General features: G+C 39.3%; 1 pseudogene; it reads right to left on the bottom strand.

Moving 5' to 3' along the window:
• LOC116057041 overlaps positions 1-18,118 on the bottom strand; it is a 395,907-nt pseudogene that overhangs the window by 217,471 nt on the left and 160,318 nt on the right.

Here is an 18,118-nt window from a genome sequence, read left to right on the forward strand (position 1 = left end):
CTGGATACTGCTACTTACCACAGAAGATTCTAGAACATAATGGCGACGCTGTGCTGAGGAGTGCGGAGCTGCGCAGATTTCATTGAGGCGTTCAGGGAAAGTCAGAGATTCTGGCGCCATACGCAAAAAATTAGCTAAGTCAAATTACGTGTGTGTGTGTGTGTGTGTGTGTGTGTGTGTGTGTGTGTGTGTGCGTGTGTGTGTGTGATTACGTGTGTGTGTGTGTGTGTGTGTGTGTGTGTGTGTGCGCACGTGTATCTAAAAATAAACCAAAAAACGCAAAGCAACAGGTGACTTCAAAGGCTTTCCAAGCGAATTAGTATCAGTGGCGAGAATCTTATCTTATCTTACTGTAAATCAAAACATTTTATGGAACAGCATAATTTTGAAGAAAGACGGACACACACATACATACACACACACACACAGACAGACAAACACACACACACACACACATACACACACAAAGACACACACACACACACACACACACACACACACTACTAAGCAGGGCAGATAGATGGCCTATTTTGTTCTCATTCTCAAGAGAGACCTTTTGAGGACAATACACAACAACAGTTACAGACACACAGATTACAATAGTATACATAATATAATAATACTTGGAAATTTATATACAATTTAAAATTTGCAAATTTAATTTCAGTCTCTGTGTGTGTGTTTCTGTGTGTGTGTGTGTGTGTGTGTGTGTGTGTGTGTGTGTGTGTGTGTGTGTGTGTGTGTGTGTGTGTGTGTGTGTCTGTGTGTGTGTGTGTGTGTGACTTTGTCTGTGTTTGAGTGTGGTTCTGTGTGTGTGTGTGTGTGTTTGGATGTGTGTCTGTGTGTGTCTGTCTGTGTGTGCGTGTGTGTGTGTGTGTGTGTGTGTGTGTGTGTGTGTGTGTTTGCGTGTGTCTGTCTGTGTCTTTGTGTGTGTGTGTGTGTGTGTGTGTGTGTGTGTGTGTGTTTGCATGTGTGTGTATGTGTGCTGAATAGCTAAAATGCTAACGCTAAATATGAATGGTCATGAAATTCATTAAAAAGTTGAATAACACCACTATTGTATAAAAGATGTGGAATATATATATATATATATATATATATTTAAAGCTGATGATAAACTGAATTGGTGGCTTGAAAAGGTCAACAATGCCAAACAATGTAGAACATTGAGGGGTCTGAATTTATTTTATTTCATTTATAATTGAAATTACAAATAAGTATAAAGAGTGAAATAAAACAGGAAGAGAGAAAAAGAGAAGAAAAGAGAAAAAGAGGAAGAAAAGACAAACAATATATAATAATTATCATGTCTGGGGAAAAGCGCTGTGTCATGCTATAAAGATTATCACAACATTACATTACATTACATGAGCGACTTCCAGTTGCTATATGTCAGAGGTAAAACACATCTGAAACAACTATGGCTTAAGTATCTTGCTCAAGAACACGTTGGTTAATGCTTTACAGTGAGATTCAGACCTGGTTCTCCCACACCAAAGTCACATGTCACATCCACTGAGCCATCACTACCTGGTTGTGGAAAGTGTTCCTTCAGCTCTAATAAAGCTAATCACCACACCTGCTGCCATTGTCATACAGTGACATATGTCACCTGTGGCACGCTGCAGCTATTCAGAGAAAGATTTTTTTGAAAAAGTGGAAATTGTTTTAGTAAGTATGGATTTCATTAAAAAGTTCAAAGCTTATGCTAAACTGAGCTGTTGGCTTCAAAAGTTGAATAATGACAAAAGATGTAGAACATTGTGAGGTCTGAGTAGATTTTCTAACTGATAATGACTCACAAATGCAGAAATATGAAACAAATTGTATGAAAAATCTTAAAGCTCAAATGCACTGCACTGCTGAAATATCAGGAAAATTGTCAGAGTTGGAAGCTAAACTGCATTACCCAAGTGAAAAGCTAAAATACATTGTTAGAAAAGCTGGAAGCTGAAATACTGTCAAAGATGAAAGTTGAAATGAATTACCTGAAAATGTCTTAATATTTAAAAAAGTATAAATGGTAGAAAAAAGTTGAAGAAGTCCTATCATTAGCTGAAAGAGCTGAACATTTTAAAAGGTGAATGTTTTTAATAGCTGAACGTATGCAGAAGTTACGGAGAGCCAAAATAAAACGTGAATAGCTGAATTGCTAAAGCTAAACTGGTTGAGTAGCTTAAATCCGTAAGAATAAGTTGAAATAGTGAGAATAGCTGAAAAAGGGAAATAACATCTTGGTCAGGGACATATTGACAGGTGTACCACAGTGGGATTTGAACCCATGTCTCCCACACCAAAGGCATACAACATATCCACTATGCTACCTTCTCTATAATTGACTGAGGTTCCTTCAGCTCTAATAAAGCCTTTCTGTTATCTGTCATTACCACACCTGCTGTTAATATGTCACCTGTGGCACGCTACAGCTATTCAGAGACAGATTATTTGAAAAAGGGGAAATTGTAAGGATTGGAAAAGATGTAGAACATTGTGAGGTCTGAGTATATTTTCTAACTGATAATAACTCACAAATGCAGAAATGTCTGAAAAGGCTGCTGCTGTCTGTGAAAGTGTTGTCATGGTGACGAGTGTTGAAAAAAGTCCTTTAATCAGTTAACGACCGTGTCACCTGCTGTTAAACTGCACCTGCTAATGCTGAGTGACAGACAGTGTGAGAGAACCCTTCAAACAAGCCTTCAAACAAGCCTTAATAAATCCACAACAGTACATGCTATCGAAACACCGACTTCACCGTTAGAGACACAAGACCTTTGTGAACGTATTCATGTAAAATTTATGTTGGTAAACTTAAAAATGTGGGCATATCAGCGATTTTAAAAAGTGGTTCGCTCTGCGTTTCGCTCAGAAATGTGAAGTATGTTAAACAGGGCAGTGGATGAACAGAGATGTGGAACTCTTGTCATTTGGAAGCTCATCGAGCCAACAGTATAAGGCATATTGCAAAACTGAGCACATTGGCTGAAACTAGACAAAAATACCTACGTTTTGATGTATAAATTGTGTATGATGAGTAGATATTGTGGGCGTAAGAGCAATTTATAGAGAGGGGACAAAGATTTTTTTCCTAAGCTGCTACACTCTAACGATGACATCATCCACTCTGCCAGACGCAATACACACTCACTAGAAACACAGAAAAATCCTGAAATGATCACTAAACTTAAACAGCTTTTTTACAAAAACTGTAAAAGATATCAAACTGAAAAGATAGAGCCGGATAACTGAATATTTTGTGAACATTTTAAAGTTTGTTTGGCGTCTGTAGGTGAAAGTATGAAGGAGCTGAAAATTTTGGGAGCGGAAGAAGATTTTAAGGATTTGAAGCATGTTCTCATTGACTTCAATGTTAAAAAAAAGTCATAAAAAGCTGAATATTTTAAAAAGTATAAATAGTAGAAAAAAAGTTGAAGAAGTCCCATCATTAGCTGAAAGAGCTGAACATTTTAAAAGTTGAATGGTTTTAATAGCTGAATGTATGCAGAAGTTACAGAGAGCCAAAAAACGTACGGAAGAGGGAATAAGAACTAGAAAATGCATTTCCTGCGGAAAATGCGTGGGAATGCTGAATAGCTGAATTGCTAACGCTAAACTGGTTGAATAGCTTAAATCATTAAGAAGAAGTTGAAGTAGTGAGAATAGACAGAGAGACAGAGAGAGACAGAGACAGGGAGAAACAGAAACAGACAGAGACAGAGAGACAGACAGACAGACAGACAGACAGACAGAGAGAAACAAACAGACTGACAGAGAGACAGAGAGAGACAGAGACAGGGAGAAACAGAGACAGACAGAGGCAGGGAGAAACAGAGAGAGAGAGAGAGACAGCGACAGACAGAGAGAGACAGAGACAGACAGAGAGACAGAGAGAGAGAGACAGAGACAGACAGACAGACAGACAGAGACAGACAAAGAGAGACAGAGACAGTCAGACAGAAGTGGAACACTAAAGATATAGACTAATGTTCATATTACTGCCTGTAGTATTCAAGTTGACTGTCTGTGAAAGGGTTGTCATGGTAACATATGACCAGTATGTGTGCGTATGTTTCTGTGTGTGTGTGTGTGTATGTGTTTGTGTGTGTGTGTGTGTCTGCATATGTGTGTGTGCGTGTGTGTTTCTGTGTTTGCATGTGTGTGTGCATGTGTGTGTGTGTTTGCGTGTGTGTTTCTGCATATGTGTGTTGCTGGGTGTATGTGTGTGTGTGTGTCTGCATTTGTATGTGTTTGTGTGTATGTGTGTGTGTGTATGTGTGCGTATGTGTGTTGGTGTGTGTCTGTGTGTGTGTGTGTGTGTGTGTGTGTGTGTGTGTGTGTGTGTGGCTGTGTGTGTGTGTGTGTGTGTGTGTGTGTGTGCGTGTCTGCATATATGTGCTTGTGCGTGTGTGCATGCATGCGTGTTTTGGTGTGTGTGTGTGTGTGTGTATGTGTGTGTCTGTGTGTGCGTGTCTGTGTGTGTGTTTGCATGTGTGTTTTTGTTTTTGTGTGTCTGTTTGTGTCTGTGTGTGTGTGTGTGTGTGTGTGTGCCTCTGTGTGTGAGAAAAGACAGACAAAATATAATGTTTTTTATGTCTGGTGAAAAGTGCTGTGTCATGCTATAAAGATTATCACAACATTACGTTACATCTCATTTAGCTTACACTTTTATCCAAAGCAACTTCCAATTGCTATATATGTCAGATGTAACACGGCTCAAAGTGGGCTTCGAACCTGGGTCTCCCAATCCAAGGGCATGTGTCATAAAAGAAAAAAGAAAAAAGAAAAGGAAAGAAAACAGGAAAGAAAACAAATTGCTATAGGGATTGAGTGTTCTGCTTAAGGACACATCAGTTAATGTAGCAGAATAAGATTTGAACCCAGGTCTTCCATGTCAAAGGTATGTGTCATAACCACTACACTATGATTGAAAAGTGTTAGAGTTGGAAGCTAAACTGCATTATCTACGTGAAGAGCTAAAATACATTGTTAGAAAAGCTGGAAGATGAACTGTAATACTGTCAAAGATGAAAGTTGAAATGAATTACCTGAAAATGTCTTAATATTTAAAAAAGTATAAATAGTAGAAAAAAGTTGAAGAAGTCCTATCATTAGCTGAAAGAGCTGAACATTTTAAAAGGTGAATGGTTTTAATAGCTGAATGTATGCAGAAGTTACGGAGAGCCAAAATAAAACGTCAATAGCTGAATTGCCAAAGCTAAACTGGTTGAGTAGCTTAAATCCGTAAGAATAAGTTGAAGTAGTGAGAATAGCTGAAAAAGGGAAATAACATCTTGGTCAGGGACACATTGACAGGTGTACCACAGTGGGATTGGAACCCATGCCTCCCACACCAAAGGCATAAGACATGCAGAAATGTCTGAAAAGGCTGAAAGACTGCTGCTGCTGTCTGTGAAAGTGTTGTCATGGTGACGAGTGTTTATAAACATCCTTTGATCAGTTAACGACCGTGTCACCTGCTGATAAACTGCACCTGCTAATGCTGAGTGACAGACAGTGTGAGAGAACCCTTCAAACAAGCCTTCAAACAAGCCTTAATAAATCCACAACAGTACATGCTATCGAAACACCGACTTCACCGTTAGAGACACAAGACCTTTGTGAACGTATTCATGTAAAATTTATGTTGGTAAACTTAAAAATGTGGGCATATCAGCGATTTAAAAAAGTGGTTCGCTCTGCGTTTCGCTCAGAAATGTGAAGTATGTTAAACAGGGCAGTGGATGAACAGAGATGTGGAACTCTTGTCATTTGGAAGCTCATCGAGCCAACAGTATAAGGCATATTGCAAAACTGAGCACATTGGCTGAAACTAGACAAAAATACCTACGTTTTGATGTATAAATTGTGTATGACAAGTAGATATTGTGGGCGTGAGAGCAATTTATAGAGAGGGGACAAAGATTTTTTTCCTAAGCTGCTACACTCTAACGATGACATCATCCACTCTGCCAGACGCAATACACACTCACTAGAAACACAGAAAAATCCTGAAATGATCACTAAACTTAAACAGCTTTTTTACAAAAACTGTAAAAGATATCAAACTGAAAAGATAGAGCCGGATAACTGAATATTTTGTGAACATTTTAAAGTTTGTTTGGCGTCTGTAGGTGAAAGTATGAAGGAGCTGAAAATTTTGGGAGCGGAAGAAGATTTTAAGGATTTGAAGCATGTTCTCATTGACTTCAATGTTAAAAAAAAGTCATAAAAAGCTGAATATTTTAAAAAGTATAAATAGTAGAAAAAAAGTTGAAGAAGTCCCATCATTAGCTGAAAGAGCTGAATATTTTAAAAGTTGAATGGTTTTAATAGCTGAATGTATGCTGAAGTTACAGAGAGCCAAAAAACGTACGGAATAAGAAGCAGCAGAATAATAACTAGAAAATGCATTTCCTGCGGAAAATGCGTGGGAAGGGTTAATAACTGAATTGCTAACACTAAACTGGTTGAATAGTTTAAATCATTAAGAAGAAGTTGAAGTAGTGAGAATAGTTGAAAAAGTGGAAATTGTTTTAATATGTATGAATTTCATTAAAAAGTTAAAAGCTTATGCTAAACTGAACTGTTGGCTTCAAAAGTTGAATAATGACAAAACACGTAGAACATTGTGAGGTCTGAGTTTATTTTCTAACCGATAAGCACTCACAAATGCAGAAATATGAAACAAATAGTACAAAAAATCTTAAAGCTCAAATGCACTACACGCTAAAAAATCAGGAAAATTGTTAGAGTTGGAAGCTAAACTGCATTAACCAAGTGAAGAGCTAAAATACATTGTTAGAAAAGCTTGAAGCTGAACTGTAATACTGTCAAAGATAAAGGTTTGAATGAATTACCTAAAACGGCTGAAAGAAGAAATACTTTGTATTATTATCAGACACTGCATACAACGAAAAAGCATCAATTTAGCTGATATGAGATGTGAAATATATTAGGTAAAAAGAATGGGGCTGAACAAAAGAAACAGAAACAGACAAACAGACAGAGACAGACAGACCGAGACAGAGAGAAACAAACAGAGAGACATGGACAGACAGCCCGAGACAGAGACAGGGAGAAACAGAGACACAGACAGACAGAGAGAAACAAACAGACAGACAGAGAGACAGAGAGAGACAGAGACAGGGAGAAACAGAGACAGACAGAGGCAGGGAGAAACAGAGAGAGAGAGAGAGAGACAGCGACAGACAGAGGCAGGGAGAAACAGAGAGAGAGAGAGAGACAGCGACAGACAGAGAGAGGAGACAGAGACAGTCAGACAGAAGTGGAGCACTAAAGATATAGACTAATGTTCATATTACTGCCTGTAGTATTCAAGTCAACTGTCTGTGAAAGGGTTGTCATGGTAACGTATGGCCAGTATGTGTGCATATATGTCTGTGTGTGTGTGTATATGTGTGTGTGTGTGTGTGTGCGTGTGTGTTTCTGTGTTTGCATGTGTGTGTGTGTGCATGTGTGTGTGTATAGTTTAAATCAGTAAGAAGAAGTTGAAGTAGTGAGAGTAGTTGAAACAGTGGAAATCGTTTTAATACGTATGAATATCATAAAAAAGTTAAAAGCTTATGCTAAACTGAACTGTTGGCTTTAAAAGTTGAATAAGGACAAAATAAGTAAAACATTGTGATGTTTGAGTTTATTTTCTAACTGATAATCACTCACAAATGCAGAAATATGAAACAATAGTACGAAAAATCTTAAAGCTCAAATGCACTACACTGCTAAAAAATCAGGAAAATTGTTAGAGTTGGAAGCTTAACTACATTACCTTAGTGAAGAGCTAAAATACATTGTTAGAAAAGCTTGAAGCTGAACTGTAATACTGTCAAAGATAAAGGTTTAAATGAATTACCTAAAACGGCTGAAAGAAGAAATACTTTGTATTATTATCAGACACTGCATACAACGAAAAAGCATCAATTTAGCTGATATGAGATGTGAAATATCAGGTGAAAAGAATGGGGCTGAACAAAAAGAAAGAGAGGACAGAGAGAAGGAGAGAAGGAGAGAAGAGAGGAGAGAAAGAGAAAGAGAGGAGAGGAAAAAGAGAGAGCCAAAATAAAACATGAATAGCTGAATTGTTAAAGCTAAACTGGTTGAATAGCTTAAATCAGTAAGAAGAAGTTGAAGTAGTGAGAATAATTCAAAGAGTGAAATGACATCTCAATCAGGGACATATTGACTGAAGTATCACAGCAGGATTTGAACCTGGATCTCCCACACCAAAGGTGTGGACCATATCCACTACACTATCATATGTAGAGATGCTTAATGTTCCTGTAGCACTTATAAAGCCTCACAACACCTGCTAATGCTAATAAGTGAGAGACAGTGTGAGAGAGCCGTAGGTTCTTTATTTAGAACTGTAGTGAAAGTATGGAGGGGGTGTGTGTGTGTGTGTGTGTCTGTGTGTGTCTGTTTCTGTGTGTGTGTCTGTTTCTGTGTGTGTGTGTGTGTGTGTGTGTCTGTCTCTGTGTGTGTGTGTGTGTCTGTGTTTTTGTGTGTGTGTGTTTGTGTGAGTAGGCATACATGGTTTACGAAACCAATTTTCAGGTTTACTCACCAGCATTACAAGACCAATCGGGTTAAGGAACCAATTTTGATGGTCTCGTAAACATAAAACTTTATAATGTTATAATTATTGAATATTAATTGTATAAGTCATTATGAATATATGTGTGATTACATAGGTCCTAGTGTTATCAGTTAATATAGTTGTTCTACTTTTATGGCCCACCCCCTGCCTTTCTGACGTTCATACATATTGGTCTCACAAGGCAGGATGGGTTTGTAAGACCAAGACGTGTGTGTCCAACAGCGACACCACAGGCTGCAAGAGGCATTGCAAGTTATACACATTTCCGCGAAAATATACACAATGACGCGCCAATTTTACACACAAGGCGGGAACTTCGGCGGGCTTGCAGTGTGGACCAGCCGGGACCAGCGAGTGGGATGAACTTCGAAAAGTAAGACTTTCATATTTTATATTTTATACATATATGACTATTATTTTTCTTATTGCTGCTCTTATATTCTATCTTATCTTATCTTATTGCCAGCATTTAATGTTCATGCTGGTTGTTAGCTAACAGATTAAACTACACACTGTACAAATGCTTATTTTGTTTTTTTATTTCATAAAATGTGTGTAAGCTTTCACTGGATCCTCTGTCAGCTAGCTAAACAGCGGCAGCTTCTGAAAGAGTATAATCCATTTTGGTTAGTGATGAAGAGACTGACGGTGTTATAGCAATATCAGGGATTGTCCTGCTTAGAAATATCTTTGCAGCTTATGTCTGTGTCTCTGTGTGAACGCGGATTTTTTTTTTTACCGTCAAAGGAAAATAATAAGCGTTAACATGATTGAGACAGAAATAGCGCTTCAAATCCTGTCTGTGTTTTTAAGCCGTTTAATAAGACGATCTTGAACGCAACGTTTGACTTCCAGTAGTTCCCTCTCCTGGCCTGAACACACTCCGCTGTGAAGCTAGGTTTGTGGGAGGGGGCAATTTGTTTTTGTTTTTTTAAACAAACGCATTGTCCATTTTGTGTCATGTAAGAACGTGTCTCCCGTTGTTTGCATCACGTCTGTTACAGCCGGACCGAAGCTCGTGTGTAAACGGCTTTAGCACTGCAGCTAGCTGGTAAGCTAATTCTGTCATCACAGTTACTCTCAGTCAGGTTTTCAACGAAGCAATTAGCTAGCTTTTTGTTGCGGTTTGGCTGCTGACTTTCGGACGCTTTGTTGTAGATGGCTTTCATTTGAGGGGTAGGTTGTGTTGTTTGCATAAAATATAGTTGCTATTGCTTATTGTTGTTGGTGAGTAGGAGTCTTGTCCGTGTCAATCGTTGTGGTTTCCTTAGTCGGACTAGCATGCCTGGCCGGCGTCCCTGCTTCTGCTTCCTCCCCGCCCTCCTGGCTTCACGCGGCCGACAACAATTCCTGCTACAACTGAATTCCCACGGGACTGGGACACTTAGCGATACTACAGCTAGCCGTCTAAAACACTATTTTACTGTACAGGACCCAAACATAATTTGGTCCGTTTCCATGTAGCATAGTCACTAATATGGTCAGAACCACTACAGTGCTCATTTACCTATTTTTGAGGGGGAAATAAAATAAAAATTTTCGCGTTGTGAAGGCTTTAATGGTCTTCTGGAAGACATCCACCAGACCAGCGGGCGCTCGTTGGATTGTTGTCGGCCGCGTGAAGCCAGGAGGGCGGGGAGGAAGCAGAAGCAGGGACGCTGGCTGGGCATGCTAGTCCGGCTAAGGAAACCACAACGATATACACGGACAAGACTCATCAACGCCAGATGGATTGCACACTAAATGGATATTTATGTTACAAATACACACAGGACTGCAGCGTGATGATTATTACGGAGCCTGGCTGAACACACTCACTCATCCCAGACGGCAGCTAGCAGCTAACAGGGTATGTGCATTTCAACAATGGCTAAGTTGCTAAACGCATCTTGTCACGTAAGGGACCTGTTTATGTTGCACAGACATTTTAATAGCATTTTGAGTCTGTTAAGAGGCACAAAGGCACTCTTTAGCTTATGCCCCCATAACTGCCGTTTTAGCTAACGGGAGCTCTGGGCATTAGCTACAGAAGTTCCATGTTGCTAGCACTAATTCGGCTCGTGGTTTTTGCTATAGACAGTACTCAAAAAAGTATAGCTAATAACTAATTCAGATCAGCTGCTCTGGAACTGATACTCAGAGTTCAGGTTTAGACTCTTGTTGAAGTTTGTCTAGTTTGTTGAACCTCCTGTCTGGAATATCCCTCTGGTCTAAGATTGAAGCAAATGTCAACATTGCTTTTCCCTTAACTGCCTGATGGAAGCTGGAAGCAAACTTCAGCATCGTCTAGCTTAAGCTGTGTCGGTGCCTAGCATAATTACCTTTTTAGGCCACAGCTAAAATGAGTTCTAATAATGCTGTATATTTGTAAGGACTGACTTGACATGATATTTTGCAGTGAGGCGAGGCAGACTAGACCCCATTTGTGATGCACAACATCACATAAGACTGAAGAAGGAGAAAGCGTTGTGTGTCTGGAGATACATCGGCCCCATCAAAGGTAAGTTTTTGCTTTAAAGCCCATGTTGCAGGGTTTATTTTCTAATGAATTTGCGCAATTTGCTTGTTGGTAATAAACATTTAAACTGTTACCCAACAACATAAAATACAATAGATATCACAAAACGGAATAAAATACGAAAAGGTAGTGTCGGTACACGATCCGTTCTGCCTGCACGATCCGTTCTGCACATGCGCAAAATGTTCGCGCATGCGCGGTTGTACGAGGATTTACGACACTGCACGATCTGTTCCACGCTTCCGGTCGACAGCCAAGCTAACGTTAGTTTAGCTAACCGCTAATTCGGCTAACTGCTAGCTGAGACAGCATGTAATAACTTTAAAAGACCCTCAAAATAAAACTTGAAAATAAACGTTGACATATATAACAAACACCTAACATATATAACAGCTGTTACGTCAGTTCTACTTTACTTGTGCTCATTTAAAATACAATCACTCAATACTTGTCTTTATTGTTATTACTGTGAAGTCTTAATTTAGCTGTAGCCTGCTTTTCCCATTACGTTTGAGTTAACGTTATTTTAGACTGAATCTAGCTGTCAGCTAGCGGTTAGCCGAATTAGCTGTTAGCTAAACTAACGTTAGCTTCCCGGTGGAGGCTAGCCATAGGCTAGCGTGGAACAGATCGTGCAGGTCGTATGGATACGTAAAACAGTATTATCTTGCGCATGTGCAGAACGGATCGTGCAGGCAGAACGGATCGTGTACCGACAGGTAGTACTATTTTACAGCGGTTTGCAATGATTCTCTTTTCCCCCACAATGCACTGCATTACGTCACGTTGGGGAGACGACACAAAAGCCCCGTCTCTGTTCACTGTCTGTGGTCTCGTTCCGTGCCACTGGTCTCTGTTCACTGTCTATGGGCTCGTCTGTGCCACTTGTGTTGCAAAATATGGCTTTTGGTCTCGACCGAGTCCATGTGGTTTTATTACGTGTATAATAATATTGGAGGGAAAGTGAAACACAGCTTGGACGGGGATGCTGTTCGGCTTTTCACAAGTTTAGACAGCTAGCTACGCTAACGTTAGCGCAACAGAGTTAGCCTAGACTTCTAGCTAGGTAAATATTACGACTGCCTTCTGAGTTTCCTATATCTGCATCCACGTTGTCAACATAAGACATGTTGTGTTAGTGCTCCTTTTGTACCATAATGTTATTGAATGAAATGTTAAGCTTCGCTCCTACAAGATGGGTGGGTTTTTATTACGTTACATGCAAAGCTAACTGGCTATAGTTAGCCTGTATGTATGCTAGCGGAATTAGCTAACGTTGCGTAACCAGCCAGCAACTTCGGCAATCGGCAGTAGTTTCGGTGAGCTAACCACGACAGTATTGTCGCCCACAATCAACCTCTGCTGCTAAAAGCAGTCAACCTGCAGTGATGTTTGAAATGGAGACACGTGGATGTGTTAGCTGTCGTGGTTAGGTCTGTCACGATAACAAATTTTGCTGGATGATAAATTGTCCCAGAAATTATTGCGATAAACGATAATATTGTCGTTCTGACACCATTTTCATCTAATATAATGATAATGACATAATGCAGGTACACCTTTTCAAAGATCAATAAACTTTTATTTCTAAAGAATATTTAACACTGGAACTGGAAGACATTTTAAATATCCACAATATGTCTTTGATCTCCTTTAGTCGTCTTTCACGCTGTTGTACAGTTGTGGAATTGCCGTTTGTGACCCGTATGTTCTCCCAGGTAATTCATACTGGCTGTCAAATGTTTGCAGCATTAGTCGAGTGTTTGTGATAGAGTACAGACTCTGTACTGCATTTAACAATTATTTATTAAACACTAAATATTAAATAATACATTATATCTATCTATTTCTATGTGACTATCTGCCACATTGCGAGTAAATGTTTGTACCAAAATAGTTCTGTTTTTTAGTCTTCATTTTGGCGAAGGTGCAGCTATACTTTCTTCTGCTCCTCTGCAGTCTGCAGGTCGGAGCTTTGCGGGGCGACGCACGCACGCACGCACACGCGTGCGCGCACAAACAGACACCAGCCACCACGTCACTTCTGTTTACTGATAGCTAGCGTTTACCTTAGGCTAATTTATTAGCTAGTAAGTGGCGATTTTTGACAAGCAGGTAACGGAGTCTCAGTTCACCGTCCGGGAGCCTCTGACACACTGACAGCTGTAGGCTTGTACCGGTTAATGTTCTGTGCATTGTCGGACACATACAGCAACTTTCCTGAAACCGCTTGCAAGACTGACAAGTCCACAGTGGCGTTTATGTCCGAGCCTGTCTCCACCGCCTCCACCTGCAGGTTGTCAACTGTGTGGTTTGGAATGAAAGGGAGAAAACCGGACGCCGAGTAACAAGGGGGATATCGCTCATATGCGTCTTCTTTTTTTTGATAGCGCCTTAACGGCAAAGTGCTGCGGAAAACCCAGCTCCAACTACTCGCATTTTCTGTCTCTCTCTCTCTCTCTCTCCGCCAGGAGTCCCGCCTCCACACAAAGACCATGCGACTCACAAGAGGGTTCACTCCTCGATACGCTAAGGAACCGAGAGTGGTCCTCCAGTCTCTTTGGTAGAGAGAGAGAGAGAGAGAGAGAGAGAGCGAGAGAGCGAGACAGACAAGGAAAACAAACAAGCATGCAAATGGAAATTATCGCGGCCGGAAAAATTATCGAGCTAATTTTTTTTATCGTGCGATTAATTGATTTATTGACTATCGTGACAGGCCTAGTCGTGGTTAGCTCGCCGAAACTACTGCCGAAGTTGCTGACTGGCTACGCAACGTTAGCTAATTCCACTAGCATACGTACAGGCTAACTATAGACAGTTAACTTTGTGTGTAATGTAACAAAAACCCACCCATCTCGTAGGAGCGAAGCTTAACATGTCATTCAATAAAATGATGGTACAAAAGGAGCACTAACGCCACATGTCTTATGTTGAAAAAGTGGACGCAGATATAGGAAACTCCGATGGCAGTCGTAATATTTACCTAGCCGTGAAGGCTAACGCTGTTGCGCTAAGTTGATGCTTGCCATCCAAGTAATGAATAAACACTAGGCAAATATATTGCATAAAAAAAACAATAATACCAACAATGACAAAAACTGGCCTTTAACACTATTTGGAGACATTTTTAACAATGATATACATATGTTGAGTGCTTTATGTACCCATTAATCAACAGTGGTGGTTAACCTGCCACATGGGCTTTAAACCCTGTGTGTACTTGCGTACTGTAAGTGCTTGATTTGAGATTCGGTGATGTCTGATGTTTTGTGTCTCAAAGCCCCCAAATCACAATAAGATGTGATCTTATTAATTTCCTTTTTTTCAGTTTTTGGTCAGTTTTTGGTCAGTTTTAGTAGTTTTTGGTCAATTGTGGTCATGTTTTGCACACAGCAGCCGTGTCTTCCACAGTCTTGCTCAAAGAGGTTTGTCAGTACACTGTGTCAGTGTAGATTCAAACACAGGAAGTGCTTTAAAATGACCTGAAACAATGCTAAATACTGCTTCTGTATATGACTAAGATTCAGTATAGTGTGTGTGTTCTTTGTGTTTGCATGATCATGGTGTTTGAGACCAGTGTTTGGCATATGAGGACAACAGTGAGACAGTGTGAACTAATACTTTAGTACAAAGACTTGTGTGTGTTTGTGTGTGGCCCAGTAATGGTTTATAAGGACAGCGTGAAGCATACAGGGTCATACAGTAAAATACAGTATGTCACATCACCGTTTTGCATGATTTTAAATATTGGCTTATGACAAAGCAGTTTTAGGATCAAATTTCACAATGTTTTCATCTAGTTATGCCTTTTTTCATCAAGGAAAAACAGTAAATATTGTGAATGTGTACAGTAATGTTGAGATGATATTTGAGTGAGTTGGCAGATCTTATGAATTTCACCTTCTTTCCTCATGATTGTAATTTTTTATCATAATTTCAATTTTCATTTAATAATTTCACTTTTTTATTATGCTCGTTTTCATTAAATGTTATTTATTTATTTATAGGAAGAGGTGTGTTGGCATTGGAGCCAATTCGTAAAGGCTCCCATATCACAATAAGCTTGAATTTTGTTAATTTCCTTTTTCTTTTTCAGTTTTTGGTCAGTTTTAGGTCAGTTTTTGGTCCGTTTTAGGTCAGTTTTTTGTCCGTTTTAGGTCAGTTTTTGGTCAGTTTTAGTAGTTTTTGGTCAGTTTTAGTAGTTTTTGGTCAATTGTGGTCATGTTTTGCACACAGCAGCCGTGTCTCCCACAGTCTTGCTCAAAGAGGTTTGTCAGTACACTGTGTCAGTGTAGATTCAAACACAGGAAGTGCTTTAAAATGACCTGAAACAATGCTAAATACTAGGGATGTCCCGATCAGGTTTTTTTGCCCTCGAGTCCAAGTCAGAGTCATTTGATTTTGAGTATATACAGATACCGAGTCCAGATTCAATACTTCTATAATAATTCAACTTCATAATACCTCCAGACCTCAGACATACTCGTGCTTTCCGCTTCGAGCTGCGTTTCGTGTTCTACTTTGCCGGCATTTAACCAATAGCATCTCTGCAACAAAGTGATGTCATGCCGCACGCGTTGCTGTTTCTGTGTGGAGTCAAAAGGGTCTAACTCTGTGCCACCGCATAACTATAGATGTGTTAAAAAATAATGTGAATATATATACATATATATCCCAGTCCTAATCGGGAGGTAACGTCCGATTCCGATCGAGTCTGAAACCACGTGATCGGGCCCGATTTCCGATCACGTGATCGGATCTGGACATCCCTACTAGATACTGCTGCTGTATATGACTAAGATTCAGTATAGTATGTGTGTTCTTTGTGTTTGCATGATCATGGTGTTTGAGACCAGTGTTTGGCATATGAGGACAACAGTGAGACAGTGTGAACTAATACTTTAGTACAAAGACTTGTGTGTGTTTGTGTGTGGCCCAGTAATGGTTTATAAGGACAGCGTGAAGCATACAGGGTCATACAGTAAAATACAGTATGTCACATCACCGTTTTGCATGATTTTAAATATTGGCTTATGACAAAGCAGTTTTAGGATCAAATTTCACAATGTTTTCATCTAGTTATGCCTTTTTTCATCAAGGAAAAACAGTAAATATTGTGAATGTGTACAGTAATGTTGATGATATTTGAGTGAGTTGGCAGATCTTATGAATTTCACCTTCTTTCCTCATGATTGTAATTTTTTTTATCAGAATTTCAGTTTTTCATCTAATAATTTCACTTTTTTATTACGCTCGTTTTCATTAACTGTTATTTATTTATTTATAGGAAGAGGTGTGTTGGCATTGGAGCCAATTTGTAAAGGCTCTCATATCACAATAAGCTTGAATTTTATTAATTTCCTTTTTTTTTCAGTTTTTGGTCAGTTTTAGTAGTTTTTGGTCAATTGTGGTCATGTTTTGCACACAGCAGCCGTGTCTTCCACAGTCTTGCTCAAAGAGGTTTGTCAGTACACTGTGTCAGTGTAGATTCAAACACAGGAAGTGCTTTAAAATGACCTGAAACAATGCTAAATACTGCTTCTGTACATGACTAAGATTCAGTATAGTGTGTGTGTTCTTTGTGTTTGCATGATCATGGTGTTTGAGACCAGTGTTTGGCATATGAGGACAACAGTGAGACAGTGTGAACTAATACTTTAGTACAAAGACTTGTTTGTGTGTGGCCCAGTAATGGTTTATAAGGACAGAGTGAAGCATACAGGGTCATACAGTAAAATACAGTATGTCACATCACTGTTGTGCATGATTTTAAATATTGGCTTATGACAAAGCAGTTTTAGGATCAAATTTCACAATGTTTTCATCTAGTTATGCCTTTTTTCATCAAGGAAAAACAGTAAATATTGTGAATGTGTACAGTAATGTTGATGATATTTGAGTGAGTTGGCAGATTTTATGAATTTCACCTTCTTTCCTCATGATTGTAATTTTTTATCATAATTTCAATTTTCATTTAATAATTTCACTTTTTTATTACGCTCGTTTTCATTAAATGTTATTTATTTATTTATAGGAAGAGGTGTGTTGGCATTGGAGCCAATTCGTAAAGGCTCCCATATCACAATAAGCTTGAATTTTATTAATTTCCTTTTTTTTTCAGTTTTTGGTCAGTTTTAGTAGTTTTTGGTCAATTGTGGTCATGTTTTGCACACAGCAGCCGTGTCTCCCACAGTCTTGCTCAAAGAGGTTTGTCAGTACACTGTGTCAGTGTAGATTCAAACACAGGAAGTGCTTTAAAATGACCTGAAACAATGCTAAATACTAGGGATGTCCCGATCAGGTTTTTTTGCCCTCGAGTCCAAGTCAGAGTCATTTGATTTTGAGTATATACCGATACCGAGTCCCGATCCAATACTTCTATAATAATTCAACTTCATAATACCTCCAGACCTCAGACATACTCGTGCTTTCCGCTTCGAGCTGCGTTTCGTGTTCTACTTTGCCGGCATTTAACCAATAGCATCTCTGCAACAAAGTGATGTCATGCTGCACGCGTTGCTGTTTCTGTGTGGAGTCAAAAGGGTCTAACTCTGTGCCACCGCATAACTATAGATGTGTTAAAAAATAATGTGAATATATATACATATATATCCCAGTCCTGATCGGGAGGTAACGTCCGATTCCGATCGAGTCTGAAACCACGTGATCGGGCCCGATTTCCGATCACGTGATCGGATCTGGACATCCCTACTAGATACTGCTGCTGTATATGACTAAGATTCAGTATAGTATGTGTGTTCTTTGTGTTTGCATGATCATGGTGTTTGAGACCAGTGTTTGGCATATGAGGACAACAGTGAGACAGTGTGAACTAATACTTTAGTACAAAGACTTGTGTGTGTTTGTGTGTGGCCCAGTAATGGTTTATAAGGACAGAGTTAAGCATACAAGGTCATACAGTAAAATACAGTATGTCACATCACCGTTTTGCATGATTTTAAATATTGGCTTATGACAAAGCAGTTTTA

Source organism: Sander lucioperca, chromosome 5 (assembly GCF_008315115.2).
Source record: "Sander lucioperca isolate FBNREF2018 chromosome 5, SLUC_FBN_1.2, whole genome shotgun sequence".
NCBI classification, from domain to species: Eukaryota; Metazoa; Chordata; class Actinopteri; order Perciformes; family Percidae; genus Sander; species Sander lucioperca.